This window comes from Gymnogyps californianus, chromosome 8, assembly GCF_018139145.2.
Source record: "Gymnogyps californianus isolate 813 chromosome 8, ASM1813914v2, whole genome shotgun sequence".
Lineage (NCBI taxonomy): Eukaryota > Metazoa > Chordata > Aves > Accipitriformes > Cathartidae > Gymnogyps > Gymnogyps californianus.
In genome coordinates, this window is record NC_059478.1 from 23,133,548 (window position 1) to 23,153,398 (window position 19,851).

A 19,851-nucleotide genomic window follows, 5' to 3' on the forward strand; every position below is an offset into this window, starting at 1 on the left:
GATATGCTTTTCTTCTGTCTATTCTCAGCAAAAAAATGTATGCGTTTCATTAGATATGCTAGGGAAGACATATCATGTGGGTATGCGTAAGCATAAAAACCAGTAAATTGTAATCAGGTTGTGTCTGATCGTTATTGTGTAGGTCATACCACACTTGGAGAGATGACAGGCTTGCTTTCTCATTAGTAGCATTCCTCTGAATAATCCAGTTTACCATGAAAAAACACATGATCAATCTCAAAATGTTCTGAAGCTTCCAAGAATTTGAAACATCAACTTCCCCCATTCAAAGAACACCAGCTGTGCTTCAGTACTCTGAGAAATCTGGGCTTTGTAATGAAAGCCTATATTGTCACCCAAAGAAAACCAATTATTTGAAGCTTGCACATAAACTCAGTTTTCCCCTCACAAAATGAGAATTGTAATACCCTGAGGCACAGGAAGGCAAGGTAGCTTTCACAGAGAAATTATTTTTGAAAGAAACTAAGTAACCGTGTGAGTTCTGTACTGCATTGAATTGCTAAACATTTTAAAATTAAATCCTTTGATAATTATTGGAGGCTTGAATAAAACATAAAAGGTACTCAAACAACCCTATTCACAAAGAACAAACAGCAGTAAAACTCATATTTTTAGCAGAACATGTCTAAATCAATAGGTTGCTTTCCCTACTGAAAACAAATCCCTACCTGCTTCAAAACATAGCTCTTTGCAACTAAAGACTGGTATCTTTATGGATGGCTCAGTTTAATTATAGTCAAGGCCTATGTTTTATAGAAATACAATTTTATTAAACATGCCACTGAAAGCATTTGCAATACACAAGACACATTAACTGTACTGTTATCTGAATTGATAGAATCTTTAGCAGTGATGCAGGAAGAAGCAGAGTATCTCTTCCCTGTGAGGTCAATAGGGTTTGAGGTCTGGACTCACTCTACAGTGTTTCCCTCAATGAGGCACTAATGGGGTTTTTGTACTTTGCTGCTTTCTTGGGGCAGGAAAAGATGAGGGAGGACCTCAGAGGACAAGAGAATCACATTTCTTTAAGAAATCAGCCTAAATCTCTGAGCAAAGAAAGGTTTCACAAACCTTTCTGAAGTACATTTGGGGGCTATGCGCGGTAAGAATCTAGTAAAGTCCTTCCCCTGCCCAACACATATATGCGGGAACTGCAGGGCAGCAATCTCCACATCACTTCTATGAGTGGTCCTGCTCCCAAGATTTATCTCCCTGTGACGAAGGAAAGTATGAGAGGCTTTTTCTACCTTCTCTCTCCTCAGTCAGTTCAATAATGGTGTTTCTGTGGGAGGAAGAGGTAATACAGCATCATTTGGGAGGATATGAATTTACCGCACTCACACACTGTAGTTACACCACATGCTGTTCTGCTCCCACTGGTTTGGGGGAACACATCCCAAGCATTAAAGCAGGAGCAAGAACAGATCTCTGAGGTCTCCAAGGTTTCCTTTTAGTTGAGTTTCAGATAGTTTTGCTTTGCTCTGACATCATGATTTAGTAAAGAAATGACTAGCAGAAGTCACGTACCTCACTATATATTGATTTTTTTTATTTATTTTTTTTTTAAATAAATGATGACTGGCATAATGATGAATTTTCTGGAAAGTTTATCCCAGTTTCACACGAACATTGTTGAATTGGAGGACTTGATGCTGGCACACTGTTATATATAAAAATGATGGAAAATATTTTCTAGATCTTCTGCATTGTAAATAATTGTTCTAGGGAAAGCAGGTGGTACTTGCTGCTTTCAGAGAGAAAATGATTAGTGTTTCTAAATAGGCACTCAACAAATCCTAGCCAACAGAAGGAGCTTCACAGAAAAATTGTCTGAGTTGTTGAACATTGTGAATCCCGCTGGTCAATGATGATAAATGGAGGTTTGGTAATACCACATATTGAGTTAAAGAAAAAAGTGCACAGCTCTTTCCTCACATCTATCAGGGGGCAAGCATCAAGGAAACGGCAGTTAACTAGAATTTTGAGTGAGGGTGAAGTCATTCAGCCTGGCACTGCCCCCTACGGACTGATTCACCCCCAATGACACTGCTGGTCTTTGCAGGTGGTTTATCCAAAATGACAGCCCAAAAATAGGGGGATATCATAACAGCCTTTCAAATTGGAGTACAGGAAAACTAGAAAGAAATCTGGTTGCAGCAGACTCGCAGAGAATTCTTGTTTGTGCACTTTGAAATAAAGTTAGAAATGGAGAAAGCATAAAAAAACCCCAAGCAAATAGGTGTAGTTAAATAGGATTTGCAACAGTAGATGAAAATGTCCTCTATTTTAGGACATGATGGATGTCAGTGAAAAGAAAATAAGCCATGTCCAAACTAAAATAACAACATTGGGCTAATTGCTCTATGGCAATATTCCCATCCACCTCAAAATCAAATAGGATTACAGGAAGTGGATGATGAATGCTCTATCTGCTCTCTTTGCAGGCAAGGACTCCAACCATAACTGCAATTCATAGATGTCTGAGTGTTTTCTCAGTCATTGAAACATATATTATGTCACCTGCAATCCCCCAAATATTGTACATTTAAAGGCACAGGTGATCTTATTATCAAACCCACTTGCTGCAAGCAAGATGGTACTCATATGTGCTCTTTTGACCTCTTGGTCTTGCCTCAGTAGCAAGTTATTTGTCGCTGGCCTTCAAGAGCAGGAGTGGGTACAGAGTGCTAAGCCTCTGACCATTGCAGTCACTGCTGGTCAGGAAAAGAACCCAACAGAGTGGCTTTGAGTTGTTCTTTAAGTCACATCCTCAGGTATGGACCATTCTGTGGTGTTTGACTGATCTTTGGCTGTGGAAAATGGGCCATCAGACCTCCAGTCATACAAATAGGATAGGGGATTTTTTTTCTCAGACAAAGCAACTTCTGAAGGGAGATTTACAGCGAACAATTAAGTGAACAGGAGTTGGGTTGTGCTGCTTAGTCAGAGGGTCTAATTAGATGTATGAACAGGAATGCTGAACGTAAGCCAAGCGATAACATAGCATCGTGGTGTTTGGCGCAGGGGTGATAGCTCCTGGATGCTCAGTGCAGTGCTAGTATCCACAGCTGATAAACTGGAAGGACTTCCAGATGGGCTATCAGAATGATGACTTGACTACCATGTCTAATACGGGAAGAATTAGAGCTGAGATCAGAGAAGGCTGAAAAATGAATTTGTTTCCTGTACCTTTCCATGGGAAAGAGAAATTTTAGAAGAAGTTATTATATCCAGCAGACAAAATTGTAAGATGCAAGGATGAAGAGCAAGTGAGACAAATTCAGAATTGAAGCTAGCAGCAAAATTTATTCTGATGTCAGTTTCTTTACTGCTTAATTAATCATAATTGGCAATGGATTCCCCATGATTTGAAAATTTTAAAGATTGTTCCTAAAAAGAAAAATATTAATACATTCAAATTCAAATAGGAATTAATTCAGGAAAGTCTCCAGTCTAAAAATTGCTCTACATAGCCATAGCTGTCACTTCTGGCTTTATAATCCATTAATCAGCTATACGTGGAAGTGAAACACAATCATTGTTTAGGAAGTGGACAAATCATCCATGTATTATCACCTGCAATGGAGGAATAATTTATTTTTAAATTAAAAAAAAAAAGTAAGCTACAAAAAAGAGAACACGGCTTCTTGTATCACAGTTAACCCATGCTTTTAAAAGAGATACCTAGTTTAGAAGTCAGATTGTACCACTGTCCTTGAAGTGTTGATATTTTTTGGTTGAAAAGTTGACAATCCTTTAGCTAGTAACATAAAAAAATTCATAAGATTGAGCAAGTTATAATGATTTTCAGGTGGCAGCGGCTACAACTGTGACAAGAATAACTCACTATTTTCATTCAGACTGGTTTAGGCAGGGGTTTGCTCCTGAAGGAGGGAAAACAAATAAGAACTAGTTTTATTTTACCCTTGGTAATACTAAAAGGTGAAGTGAGACACACACTCAAGTGTATAGGTGGTGCTTTATGATTTTCAGACACCCGCACAGAAATCCTTTCGTTATTGTTGTTCCATCCCTAGTTTGCTTCTCTTAATAATTACAAGCTAATTGACTTGTGCAGTTACTTCTAGAGAACTGTGGAAAAAGCAAAAGAAAAAAAAAATCAGCAACATAGGAAAATAGTAAAGAAATATGTGAGGAAAAATATATAAGGTAGGATAATAAACATTGGGAAGGAAGGACAGGAAAAAAGAGTTGAAGCCTTGTATAGGAAAAATAAGCAGTGGAACTGAGGAATGAAGCTGGAATGTGCAGACTGGGAGCTCAGGGAACATGTCCCTATTATAAAGTACTTTTAACAATACTCTTTAAAAAAAACCACAAACAAAAAAACCTCCAAAACACTACAAAATGGGGGGAAGGGGACATAGGGGAGAGATATTTCTCTGTAATCTATTCTCTAGTTCTAATATTTTCTATCTTTTATATCAAATACTCTGAAATCTCAGATTAATTTTTATACGATATTGTATCATGTACAGAAGAAAAACTACAACTGAAATTACACTAGAGCTCACCAGTGATTTATAAAAAATTATGCAATTAGCAGAGGTCATAAATTGGTATCAGACAGAAATTTAGAAAAGAAACTGAATTAGAGATTTTATCACCATTATTAAAATCCTAAGGAATACTCTGGGTTATCTAAAATAAACCATTTAACACCTTATTTTTCACCACAGGAGTTCCACAGAGGATTCATAAATCATTGCAGAGTCCTCATACTTCTATCATTCGAGTTTCTCAAGTTCCACTTGTCATCCGAGTGTCTATTGCTATGAGTGCTACTTGTAAACAAGCATGAGGGTGAATGTTCACCAGCCCTGAGTGGAGCTGACAGTTGTGTAGGGGCTGCTGCTAGCTTTTGTGTATCCCAAACTCATTTCCTCAAAATAGGTGCAATTTGAAGCCACTAACTATGTAATTTTTGAACACATTAGGTGCATAGACAGAATCTAGTATGGTAAGAAAAAATTAAAATTAAGTCATCAAATTCAAATAACATCTTCCAGTAACATTAGTGAGAACTGAAATGACCCTCAAAAAGAGTAAATACACAGTCATAACGGAAACTATCAGCTAATTTAACTGCTTTATACCACAAAATGTGAAAATACAAACATGCACACCCATGCACACAGACAGATCAAACCTGCTCTGCTCCTCTAGAAACAAAGAGATGGACCCTGAATAGATTTAGGGATTTTGTTATAGCTGATATGAAATGCAAAAATTATGTCAGATTCTGGCCGATTCCCACATTAGTACAAAAGAGGATATCTTGGGACACTTGTAGTTCGATTACTAATCATCTCCCTTTTCTATTAATTTGGCAGTACATAAACAATGTAATTACTACAGAAGAGAGGCTTTGGGTTTTTTGTTCTTAAAGTGATTTTCTGTTATTTCATGCTAAACTTAAGAACTTAGTGCCATGGCACACAAGTGTGGAGATGATCTGACAGTTTAATTCCCTTCACGGTAAAACTCTATTAAGCCAGCATCCATACTTGAAATATGGAACAGTATGATACCAAGTAAATGGTATGTCTTATCTGAAGAAACAATTAACAGTAAGCAGAAGTAATAGCCTGTCTTTGTAGGTTTATGTGGAGTAATAGCTTTTGATAGGCAGAAAGAGGGAGAAGTTCTATCTTTATGCTGTGATCATGTTGAGCAACACCCTGACTTCTATCAGTTTTCAGCTGTTAAAAATGAGTGCCTCGGGCAATGTGGTGGCGAGAGTTGATGGGAAAGACACCACGCAATTATGGGCCCTTGTAGAGCAGCAAATGGGCAAATTGAAGGAGAGCTAGATTTGATTGGGGGTGAGGGGAGAAATCAATAATTTGGTGGCATGGTAGGTAGAAAATTAATGAACTGGGGGGGAAAGCAATTACTTCTTTGGTAGGGAAGCTGATGGAGGCAGAGAGTGGTGCCACAGAGTGGTTTTGGAACATACATACTTTTCATAACACTAAGATGCAAAGCCTTTCTGTCTGAGCAGATATTTAAGAGCACTGGCTGGTTAATTTTTTTCCCAATAAGGATATTCATCTGGATGGCTGGTGACTGTTATGTGGAAAGCAAATATATTGCTGTTTTATTTCTGAAATCATTTTTGCATCATGTTTTCCATTTCCTCAGAGGGGCTCTGTGCTTCCAATGGGCATTGTCCTCCACTATATTTGTATCTCTAACTTTTTTAAGCTGAACTCAGTTTCACATAGTCAGTAATAAACAATTCAAAATGTTTTCAGCCATTTCTCTACACCACTATGACCCCTACAATAAATATTGTATTTCTCTCTGAAGTTGTCATCAGGAATCAGAACTGAATTAGGCAGCATATGCATCAGTTCACATAGTATTTAAGGGACGTGATTTGCGTGTGTTCTGGGTTAACAGTCTGACCTGTCAACTTCTAGAAGTAACTTTTCAAGCTATAAATACAGCCGACATCTCTACATATAAACTCTCTATGCGTATTCACTTTGCAAATGATTGAAAACTTGCACCTTGACATGTATTACATCTGTCCAGCAGCTTCTATAGCAAAGTCAACTATATTCATTATTTTTGAAGATTAATTAAAGATATGCTTTAGCACATGCACATCTAGAGACCTTTTCTACCTTGAAAGCACAAATGCTTACTTTTTCTTATTTTAAAAAATATGCATTCCACTGTTGGAGTAATTTTCACTATGCATTTACTTTTTAAAGGAAACTGCCTTTAAAGAGGCAAATAGTATTACAAGGAAACAGAACATTGGTGTCAAGCATCAGACAGATCACTACTGAAGAGCTTGAATGGAAAACTGAATTACAGTCTGAGTTAGGAGATGCTCCATGATTTATTTGTTACTCTGTTCCTGTAGAACCCAAGAAAACATTCAGCCTGAGGGAGAGATCATCTTACTCTTACCTCCACTGGGTCTAGAATAAATTGTTTGATTTTTACTTTAATGCATCTAGCCCTAAAGGAAGGGGAAAGACATTTCTGATTACAGAGAGTCAGGTATGATTGGATGCTGTCCAAATCCTCATACAGCTTTAACAGCCCTCTGTGTCTTAGCTTGCAATATCCCTTCTTTCCTCTTACATTACTGGAGCTCACAGTGATGCTGCAAATTATGAAGCATTAATGTAAAATTCAGTATTTTGAAACCTAGACAAAGGGCAGAGCAGTACAAACAAGTTGCATGAAGCTCAGTCAATAACAGCTGTAGTTGTCAGTTTGCTATATACAGCTCAGTCACATTACAGGAAGATCTAGAATTACCCGACTCTTCCCCAGATGCCTTTGTTTTTTCATTCCACAGCAATAATGCTTGTCCTCCAGTAGTTTTTCTTCCATCTTTAACTAGGAAGACTTCTGATGGGGCTTGGATGTGTCCTCGTTCTTCAGAAGTTCCTGGGAGCTCACCCTATTTCATATAAACCAAGAGACTCTTTGGGAATAAACCAGTTAAGGACCAGTTGCTACAGCGTAATTCCCCTATTTCCTCCAGTACCACATCAGATGAGTACTGGAATGTTCCCATTCCCAGAGCAGCCAGTTCAGTGAAACAGCTCTGATTACTAATATGTTCAAATAAATGTTTTCCTCAATACCTTTAATTTTTAACATTGAGTGCAACAGCACTTCTCAGAGGGAATGAGCCCTAAAGCTACAAGACATTAACCAATATGGTTGCGTGTAGAGAGATTTTTCCTGAATGAAGTTTAAAAAATATGTTTTCCCCTGCCTGTAGTGCTCCTGGAGCGCCCGTGTCACTCTCCCTTTTGTTTAAAACAAAACCAAATTGTTTCTAGCATCAGCTCCCACAGCAGGTACAGATAGCAGACAGGCACCCCAAATAAACAGATAGCAACACTGGTTTCCCAGAAAAGGTCCATACAAGCAACAACTGTAATTCAAATAAGGCAACTAAAACAAATTTGAGAAAAACTCAGAAATAAAAGACATTTCTTCCTCTAGATACTATTTTCTTCCAGTAGTAGTTTGCACTTTGCTTCAATGAAAAGCATTGATAGTGCTGCCAAATACACCAAATATTTCCCTTTCAAGATCAATAGCATTTCTCCTGGTGGCTTTTGTGGCAGAGATTCTCAATGAAAAATACTAAAATATTGTAGGCTGGTCTTTTACCATTAGATGATGTCATAACAACTATTACAAAAAATATGTTTTTTGACTACGTATCATCACAGTTTTCTAAGAAAGAATGCTACCAACTGAAAGCTAACAAGAAAAGTCCTGTGTTAATTTCAACCGTAAATTTAACTAGTTAATAAAGCACAAGAACTAATGATTCAGATGCAAGAACAAGCATAGGGTATACCATAGGCTTAAATATTAGCTGCTGTGGGGTTTTTATATGCAAAATCTACATTTAATTCAGGAAATAATTTGACATTTGTAGAGTCTAAGACCTTAGCAATATTGATCATTTCATCTGCAATAGTTGTAGTTATTCGAAGTGGAATTTCAGACTGTAAGAGCTAGAACATTTGAAAATTACTAGCTTTTCTATTTTCCTTGGAAGACAGAAATAAATTTTACTTCCCAGCTAAACAGTTCCTGTGTATTTAAATAAATTCTGACCCAGGATAAGCAGTGTTTCCAGTGGTGGTCTCTATATCAATAAACTTCGTAAATGGCATTGGAATCCTTGATAATAAGCCCTCCCTTGGTCATCTTGAGCTGAAGAGTGCTAAATTTCGATGAAATAAATTATTTATCTCTAGAAGCATGATTCATAACAAACTTAGGATAATATTCAGCAAATGTCAGTTTGAGTTCAGGATGGGCTCATAAAACCAACTTCCAATGGCGCTGCCTCAGGAAGGACATGAATTTGTTTCCTGCAGCAAGAAGTGAGCGCACTGCTATTTTAATTTCTGTACCAGAAAGTTCTGTTTAGTGTGTAAATTATTGAAGCATGTTGTTTCAGAGCACAAAGGAGACTATTTGATTTATAAATGAAAGCTGGCAAGCTAAGGAGATACTGACAGAAACTATTGCTTTAGTCATCACAGAATATGACATTCTTGCATCCAGCATGTATTTTTTGGAAACAAATGTAGGACAAAATCCCACATGATTATGCAGGCTGAAAGCATTTTTTACATATCATAACAAAAAAGTGGATGAAGTGGAACTGATTGACATAATTTATTTAACTTTTCAAAAGCTTTTGACAATATTTCTACCCAGAGGCTATTAAATGAAATATAATTTTAGGGAAGCACTAAATAATACAATGGGTTTATTACAAAAAAAGCATGAGAAATGTCCAAGGGATGTGTTGTCAACAAGTAGTACAGAGAATGACCACTATATTGATCAAGAAAATAGAAAGTACAAATCAGAAAGCTAGAGCAGCTCACCCTGACTAGGGAAATGAAGTCTGAGAAGGGATAGGGATATTGTCAAGAAATGCATGTAATGAGACAATAGTGTGTGTTGCAGGAGAAAGATGAAAAAAAAAACCAAGAAAGATCAAAATGAAGCTTCCACAATCTTTCTTTTAACATAATTTCGTAACTTTACCTTTGGCTGTCCACTACCTGTTCATTTGAGCTAAGTGAATTACAGAATACCTGAAACCCTAACACTTGAGGTCTAATACCATAGTATTAATACATTGTTGAGATATCAATAATTTATTGCGAAAGCAAGCCAAACAATCTATATTGAGTGTTTATACATTATCTATAAAAACTGCTATAACTGACCATTGCTTCAATTTACACAGAAAATTAGAACTTTTGATATACTAAAGGAGAATCCACTAATTTACACTTACTAAACAGTAACTGATTTATAAACTGGGGGGGTTTCTCTGTATTAAAGTAGCTTCTGGCTAGTATTCTCCATCACCGCAGCTCCTTCACCATTGCTATATTTTTCTGTTGGATGAGACTACATCATGGCATTTCTCACACTATGGTTGTTTTCAATGTCACCTTGTGAAACAGCACTCAAATAAATATCTGTGAAGCTTCTACCTTTCCATTTCCTGCCTAGTGCTAGTATGGGTTTTCTTCTGACTGTTTCAACCCTTGATTATTTTAGCAGAATAATCTCAGTCTTACAGCTGAACAGTGATATTAATTTCTACTGGGATTCTGGCAAAATATGGGCAGTGAATTACAAAATTAAATGTTTTCAAAGTGTCTGCTTTTGTAATATGTCAGCTCAAAGTGTACAGAAGGTGTACCTCCTTCAACCTTCATCAGTGTTGTAGTACTGACTAGAACTCAAACGGTGACTAGAAATAATAGCTATTTAGAACATTTAACAATTATCTGTTGTTTTTTCTTTACCTTAATATAATGAATGTTTGATTTATGTTTGCCTTTCTTTTATTATTAAAACTTTACTATTGATAAAATTATTATTAACACCATTCATGTTGTCCAGAGAGTGAATGGCATAGGCTCTGACACACTTATGGACCCTGGAAAACAGATTTGGTTTGGATTCAGGATAGGCTTTAGGAGAAAACATTGATTTGATTGTATTTTCTACTTCTAAACAGTGACGGAACAGCTATACAATTATGACTAAGAATTAATACATGTTTTTGTTAGCAATTGAAAATGACTCAGTATAAGCTTATGGAAGCACTGTTAAAAGCAACTCAAAGTGTAAACGGGTATTCTTGCATGCTTCTAAGACATAAAAACATAAGAAATGAGATATATATGACAAATTCCAAAATTATCTTTAGTTCGTATTGGTCAAGATACTCTGAAAAGTTGCAATGTGAATGGGTATAAGCAATTTAGTGCTTATTTTTAATATATTCAGTAAATGAAGGAAGTGTTAAGATGCAATTTATAAGGGTAGAACAAGTTTATTATTAAGTTTTGTGACGTTTAGTTTCAATTCATTTGACACTAGGCTTAAAGATATCTTTTACTGCATTTTTTTCTGTTTAAGATTCTAATTAAGCAAAAGCCATTCAAGAGACTGAAGATTTCTTTACCTTTGCAGTGAAATTACTTAAAGTGGAAAAAAAGACAGTGTGAATACATCCCAATTTTTTTTGCTTACAAAAGGGACTGGGGGGGATTTTTAGGTTCCCACTCTCCTTTTATGTGGTTTAAGCTGTAGTGAGATAGAAAGCAAAGTATTTTAAATATTCCTTTCTCTTTCTATAACTTTTTTGTTTCAATTCTGAATAAGATGACTTGGATAATCTGACAGTAAAAATCTTTTTAAACAAAAAATAATTTCAGATGATCTTAAACCTGAACCTGTTATGTTAACTCAGTTTTCTGGCATTCTTTGGCTACCTGTCCCATGTTTAAGTAACACCATATATGGCATTGCACTGTGCAGATAGTCAAATTCAGTTGGTGGGTCTCACCAAGCATATGCTAATTAATAATCATCAGTACAATTCCAATTCCCTCCTTTTGCATATCATAAATCTTATTAGATCTTCTAACTCTTATGGAGTATTATATCAAAGGTAAATTATTTTTTTCATTCTAAGGGACACAGTCTTCTCCAATGGGCATGATAAATGTTAAGCAGGAAGTATCAATACTCAGACTCACTCTAAAAGTGGACTTGTGATAATTTATAGAACAAAGACAAGATTTGCAGTGTTTTCAAGACAGTTGAGATATGCTAGTTCTTAAAACTAGTTTTCAAAATCTTAAGTTGAAACCATGACTGCATTCCATACAGTCATTATTGCTAAGGAGGAAAGGAAAATTTCCTTTAGCTTGGACTATAGTGTTCTAGCTCCCAGAAACTTTTGGAAGTCACTGTCCAAACTTCCAGAGAACTGTAATCTCTTATTTGAGTCTATTAGTTTTGAGAGTAGTCTATGCTGTAAAAGAAGGAAAATAATTTAGAGGCAGATCCTAATTATTTGTAAAGCTTACTCTGTATTAAAATTATGCCAAGGGAGTAGGGGAACTGACTAAATACAAATACCTCATCAAACACAAGTTCATGTGGACTAGTCCACACTGAACAAACTAGATCCCATTTCCATTAAAAGCCCTCCACTGGGTCTTAGGATGTTGTTGACGTCCTCCTTGCTCCAGTGTGGAAAGCAAGAGTCTACAGAGAGCCCATTTATATATGCTGGGTCTGCAAGCAATTGATTTTGCACACCAGCTAATTTTTAACTGATTCCCTGATATGAACTCAACACTCTTACCTCATGTAATGAAGATCCTGGGTACGTGCCTGTGATTTAATTTGCGAAAGGTTTCCTACATGCCATTCTCTCAGAGCTGTACAACTTTTGTAAATACATAAATAGTCACTGAGGTAGAGAGTGACTCTCTCTACATACTTATGTCCCATCCTTACTCCAATGAATAAATTATCACAAGCTTTTATCCCTGCTTAAGACTTTTTTATTTGTCCTTTTTCATCCTCAAGCTATATCACGCACTTGAAAAAGGTTAGATTTAGGTCTTGCTTCATGCCTCAAATGTCAGTCATTTTCTAGTAAATCTTTTTTCAGGGCACTTTTTTTTTTTTTAAATCAGCAAGGTTCACCATGCTTGTGCAATTCATGGGCAAAAAAGGAATTTTGCAATTTTGTTTGAACTTTGCTCAATGTAAAAAGAGCAACTGTAACCTTTAACTTAAAGAATAATTAATATTTACAAGGTATGTTATCAGAATGGGGTTATAATAAATTGTTGTGCAGCCTTAACAAGAAGCTATCAAATAACTTCTATTGAAAGTTCTCTCTAACATAACTGCTTGTTAAGCTAAGGGTTTTAGTAGAGACATCTTTCCAAGAAACACTGACTTGGTTTCTGTTACCAAGTCCTAACCTAACCCATGAGAGAATATCCAGATATGTTTAATTTATTCTGTATTACACTCCCCCTACTAAATCTAGTGATTTTTCTGAGGAGTGGTCTCCTGGCTGTAGTTTGAGGATATAATGAATAGTTCTTAAAACTAAACTAATTTCAGAATTCATATGGCTCCTGACCCTTTTTCTAAAGTTCAAGAGATATGAGAGAACATGAATTGCATAAATGAAGAAAAGTGTCTGTTCACAGTACTGGAATTGAGCTCATTTGTGTCTTGCACCCCATGAACAGGGTCAGAGGTGAAAGCTAAAGTACCCACAAAACCTTTAATGGCCATTACAGCAGACTGAGGCGACATGCATAGCCCGAAGGACAGCAGAGATAATCTTCTTGTAAAAGAAACAGAAATGAGCTGCCTTGGGTTTATGTGAATCTATATTATGTAGAATCTATATAGTGAAATTCTTGCAATAAGGTGCAGATACAAAGAGGATTACTGGATTTTTTTTCAGTGTATTAAGGACTGATAAATTTAATAAGCAACTTGACTAAAAACTGTATTGCCCACATTCTAGGTTCTGTTTTAGTAAGGACTCTGCATTTATACAGAAGTCTGTTCTTTTCAGTAGAGCAGACCAAAAAAGCATGGAAGGCAGGACACAGTAGGAAACCAGTGAAAAGTATATTTTTAAATTGCCTAATTGGCATCTTGCAGTGGTCGGAGAGGGAGATGACCTCTGCATTACAAAAACTATATTATTACCAAAACACAGTGGATGGTAGAATGCAAGAAAAGACAAGACCTGACATGCTAGACAGAGCAGAGAATTTTGAAGTACTGGTATTGAAAATGTGAATGTGAAGCTTCAATTTGACATTCTGGTTAAAGATGGGAGGAGAAATCCAGTGGAAGACATAATGAAAAAATGTTAAGATTTGCCTAAAAACAACATAATTTTAGCAATTATATTTTTAACAAAATGGATCAAGGGGTAACATATGTACGAACAACTGTAGATATATAAATAACTGATCATAGCCACATTTTACACACTAAGTCCTCTATTTGCTATACCGTGACTGGCGTGAATGACCATGTTGTTGGCATAAAAAGACATTAACCATTGAGAATGGAGACAACAGTTCTTCCTTCACAGAAAATTACAATGATAATTGTGATTGCAGTGTTATAGTCATGTCTTGTGAGGCTTCTTTTCCCATTTTATTATTTAAGTAGACTACTGAATTGCAGAACATGACATGGTGAGAACAAAGTGAACAGACAGTTATATTCACTGGCCATTAATAAAACAAGCTGCAGTCCTGTATCAGATGGAAAGGTACAAATGTTAACCCCGGGAGTAGGAAGGACAATAATTGTGCAAGAGGATAACAGAAACATGCTTAGTTATAGCAAAGATAAACTGTAGAGGATTCACAAGAGAGTCTTTGCCAAGAATTTTAGGTTACGCCTACATGATACAAGGCAACAGTGTGCAGAGATGTTTGTGCTAACACTAAACGATGTACCACAGTTGGAAGGAACAAAATAGCAATATTAGTGGCTACCCGATGTGTAAGTATCAGCGAATTTAAGAAGCAAGGATATATTACTTCCGTGAAGTGCTGAGTTAACACAACAGCGGTGTTTCCTAATTCTGAAGTATTTCATACAGTTCTTCAAAGCACTGTTTGGTAGATGTTTTTTAGTTGTATTAGGAAAAAAAAATCCTCCAAAGAGCTATCAGAAACATTCAAAAGGATATTCTGCAAAGGGGAAGAGGTACTAGGGGAAGGTCATAGTTCTCACTTCAGTACTGTCTAGTGTGGTGTGTTCCCTGAGCACACAATGGATGAGTAGCTTTTCAGCCTTCTCAGTTCTCCACCAACACTGTAGCTGCATCTAACCCTGTCTTGTTGAGCCTAAATGCTGAAATAAGACTCCAGAACACTAGAGAAAAATGCCAGAACAGGTCCAGAAGATTAACTGCATTGGACTTTCTGCTGACAGTCTCAGCATCTCTTCCTCATTTTGACACTAAATGGCTTCCATCACTACAATACCTAAGCATTCACAAATGTGAATAAATTTATCTTTATGATGCATTAAAAAATAGGAAAGTGTGATCTTTTATGTCTCCCCTCTCTTTCATGCAGTACATCTACAGGAAAGGAGGAACAGGAGCAAATGCTTGAGTTATTACAGGATGACACTAGATTGCATGAATAGAGGCCAGTCCACTCAATCTCATTTCACCCATTTGAATCAAAGTTGAGTATGGATGATATCAGAACAAACATTCGGTTGCCATGTGCATAAGGAAATAGAAATATTTAACAATAGCTAATGATACCAACTTAGGATTCAGGAAATAAGGATGTTAAATACTGGCATTGTAGGGCACGAGCCAGCAGATGTAGTAACATTTTAATAGGACTGTGAGGATGAGAGCTGAAAGACCATCCTGATTCTACTGATGTAGCAACTTGCATGAGTTGATATCCAAAATTCTTCCATCAAATAGCAGCAAAATGCTTTTGCCATAAAATCGGGAAGTCACTAACTATAAACTTTTCACAAGGAAGATCCACCAGAGGTAATCAGAGCTGGAAATCACTAATGGGACTTTTGGTAAGAAAGTGGTACTTTAACATTTACAGCAAAGCATGGCTGAAATGCAGCTTTGGTTCTTCTGCTGGATGTTCACAAAATCAGGTGTGGTTTAGGATAGGAAAGTTTGCTTATGGATGCTAAGCATTCCTGATTCAATACAAAAGGACTTCCCAGAGACGACGTATTTTTTCCAAGCTAGTTTCTTAATATAAGTCTCCTCTAAATAAGAAAAATTAATCTCCTTTAAGCCTCACTTTAACTACATAAAGGAAATTAGAAGCTAATATTCACCCGAAGGACACAGCTTAATTACCTTAAGATGAACTGTTTAAGATAACTTGAAGAATATGTAGGGCATGTTATTTTAAATATCTCTTACAGTTCATTTCTCTGCATGATAACTTGGCTTAATTACTTATCTCAGCTTTAGCTTCAGATCTGTAAAAAAAACCCTGTTAATTTTAAACATGTATCAGCTTTCACAGTGCCAGAAATGGATAAAATCCGGGATAGTATGGCTGTCAGAAACAGCATTCCCTCTCTCTTTCTGGAGTTCCTAAATCAGCTTCGCCCATGCACTCATCAATGGCTAATTCTATAGCCAGACTTGTCAAAGTTTATTTCTTTTTTCAAAGTCTACTTCTTCATTCAAGCTACTGGGTGTACAGGGGGCAGGGCAGATTTCAAAAAGCTGGTATTAAATCATCATGCTTCCAAAGTTAGAAAAGAACATAGTGTTGCACCAATGCTATTCACCTCAGCAAAGAATTTCCACCCTCAAGGTTTCTCTGCATGCTTGCATGTACACAGATGGCAAGTTCCAAGCTTGGTCATTCTCTGGCAGACATTAGTATTTCTGATGTACTTAACTTGTCGACGTAAATCATATAATCAAGAGGCTGAAAATATTTTGAAGCTTGGAAAGTGTATATGGTGCACATGCTTCCACATATGCACAAATTACTCCTCTATCTTTCCCATATAAAATGTGCATATATTTACAAACAGTTTAGACACATTTCTACATAAATTTCATTTATGTACCTTCTTTTGTATGTTCTTCAAAATATCTCACAAAGCAGTAATACACAAAGAGTGTTGAGACACAGTGTAAAACCTAGCAGTGATGAGAGCATGCATAAACTTTCTCTAGTTCAGCAGTTCCACAGGAAACATTTCCAGGTTCTTTCCCATATCCCAGTTTTTCTGCAAAAGAACTATCAAACATAGGAGAGACACAGAGACCCTTAATTTGCAATGACAGCTAGCTGGCTTTCTGTGTCTGCAGAGATCTAGTTACCTGTTCTAGGCTTCAACTTACCTTTCATTGCTTTGAATCACCAAAAAATGACTAAGTGATAGTAATTATTTCCCATCCCACATCTCATTTTCCCTGTATAGAATTTTTTTCATTATTATATAAGCATATACATTCATGGAGCCAGATAAAGATTTAGGAACCATGCAGCAAAACAGAGGAAGACTCCTCAATCTCAAACAAAACCTCTGGTCTTGAGGTTCCCATAAATAGCTGCCTACATTCCTTGTTTGATTCGAAAAGTTCCTAAAACATTGAAGTTTTGCTCCAGCTGACATTCAAAGCCATCTGGGTTCCTCTTCGCACCCTCACTTGGTCATGCCCAAGAAACCAGAAGTACCCTGAAGAGCCAGTGTAGTAGTCATGTTAAAAGCACATCTAACCTGTTCCTACAAGACTGTGCTCATGACTGCTGTATTTTTAAAACAACTGAGAGTTATTTGAAAATATATTAGTGGCATTGAGCCAATCAATGGGAAATCTCAGTTCTGTACCCTCTACAAAGCAAAGCAAGTTCAAACCCACATCTATGACTTGTGGGGAGAAAGGCTATGCTCAGGTACAGACGAGGCTAGGTTCGAGTGAAACCATTCCTGCCAAGTCTGTATCACTTTGCAGCCAAAAATGAAAGATCCAAGGCATCAGATGGCATGTAAATGAGATCCTGAGACTGCAGCGGAGAAGTGAGAGCACGCGGGGGAGGTGGCGGCTAACAGTCTCTATTCCTAGCATTACTTCAGGGAAGGGGGTGTGGGATTTTTTAAATTTTCTTTTTAAGGATTGTTTAATGCAAAACCGCATGGATGAGAGCAAGTATTACCACCATAAAAATAAGAGCACCTAGTCATTCTGCGTTCTGCCAAACCAGATGCACGTTGCTCTGGAAAGAGGAGAAGATTCTGGGAGCTGGATTCTGGTTTGGGAGAGGTGCCTGGCAGTGGCTGCCATCAGGACGTGGAAGCAGGGTGGAGGTTCAGATCATGCCTTTGTGTAACAGTTTGCTATCGATAAGATCTGGATTGACCTTGACAGTTGCTGTCATCAGGTCATCAGGGCCCACATTTCTCTGGGGAGGGGCCCAGAATTTAAAGAGGAAGGAGTAATTGAAAGTGCTTTGGAACCAGCATTCACAGCTAAATAAATAAATAAATAAAAAGCCCAACCCAAAACCTCAAGTTGGACAGCTATATGATAGCACAGAAACTTTAGAAATGGATTATAACTGATATTTTCATGAGCGTATTGGTAAGTCACAGCGTGTAGCTAAAGTTCATGTCAGTGTGCAATGCTATAGCAAAACTCCTTTTTTAACCAAATGAAGAGAAAAATTTATGTAACGCAGTTCCATGGGGAATTTTTCTGTGACAGTTGACAGCCATTAGGCTTGTTTGATGCTAATGAGGGCAGACAGCTATATAAGCTATTTCCCTCACCCGCAACTATTTAACTTCTAAATTTGTGCTCAAAATCCATTTCCAGCTTCAGCTGCTTTTTCTGGGTTCTCTTCACTTCTCTGACTAATCTGAATGTCATTTTAATGTTTTGCATAGGCATGGTAAATTCCCTAAAAGGACAAGTGAGACAATGAAGATATCAGTGAAATCAGCATTTCATGCCACAGGATGCTGTCCCGTTCTGGCTGTTTAAATAAGGTCCAGAGCCTTCTTTTAATGCTTAGCATTTTTGTCTCACTAAAGGCAGTCTTTTTTTTTTTTTTTTTTTTTTAAATACACACAGACTTATTAACATAACAAGGTTGACACTGAAGCACTATTCTTACAAAGAATTATTATAAATAAGGCAGACTGGGTCTAATCCTGTCTCCAGTAAGAGAAACTTCCACTGCTACGACGATGAGCTCTGTAAATTTTTTTTTCTGTCTAGACCAAGGGATATGTTCTACAAAGAACAGCTAAGCTCTCTGAGAACAGCTTTAATAACCGTGACTGAAAGATTTTTCTAACCCAATGATCTCCTCTCCAATGACTATATCAATATCTATACCAGATTAGAATCCAGATAAAGTGGAGATTTAGAGACCCTTTCCAAAATAACCAGTAGCTGGGTGATGGGTATCACTGGGGTGGGAATAGCAGAGATTTAAAATCCATCTGAACAAGGCAGAGTAGAGACTTAAGTTTAATTGCCTTTTCCTTTCTACCCCACTTTTCCTCTATCCTACCATCTTCCCACAATTAGTTTTGGTTTGATACAAATAACTAGCTTCTGAAATACATATTATCTAGAGATACAAACCCTGCATATTATCTTGCCCTCCTCACCTCTGATAATTTTTTCCTCTGACAAAAACGTAACAGCAATAACCATAGCGTGGTCAAAATTTTTACTTTACTGAACGTGGCTGATTGCTACCAATGGCTTCATTTTATAAAAATAAGTAGCCATAATTTTTTCTTGCATATTCCTCAGTGATTTAGCAGTAAAAAAAGTACAACTCTGGTATTTTTCACTGTGTAGGCACCAGCTACTATCCTCTGAATTCTCATTCCTGTCTCTCCAGAATATAGCTCGTCCCTATGACTGAGAACAACTTAACCAAGTCAGCTGAGCAGAAAAAAAAAACATTTCTTGTAGGCAAAGAGGCTGCTTTCTGTGGGAGATTTTGTTTATGACTTAGAGTTAGGGACATTATGATGCAAGTGCTACAACAGTTTGTTCATTATGGTCTACCATGCTGTATTGTTGTGTTCTCTAAACTTCCCTGCAGTAGGATGAATTACATCTGATGGGACGTAAATGAAAAAGTTTCCTACTTAGAATAATTTTACATTGTAGTAATTTATTCAAAGGTCAGTGAATGTGATTTTCTTGAGCTTTATCCTACAGTTCTTAAGGGCTAGGTAGTTCATAGCAGCAGGTCTAATAATGATGAAACGTCAATATAATGTCCAAAAGAGAAATGTATCTTGAAATTAACAAAACAATGAAACAGTTTTCAGTTTAATTTTCCAGCTGATTACTATTAAAAGAGTTCCTTAAGAATCTTCTTTAACAGCAAATTCTCACCAGACAACAAAGATGTGCTGGACTAGACCTTCAGCTAACACAAACCA

The 19,851-nt window shown here is 36.8% G+C and overlaps 1 protein-coding gene across 1 annotated transcript in view; it reads right to left on the reverse strand.

Annotated features, from left to right (window-relative positions):
- The window catches only part of AK5 (adenylate kinase 5), a 95,647-nt gene that overhangs the window by 51,070 nt on the left and 24,726 nt on the right, over positions 1–19,851 (reverse strand). The gene's annotated exons all lie outside the window — the stretch shown is intronic.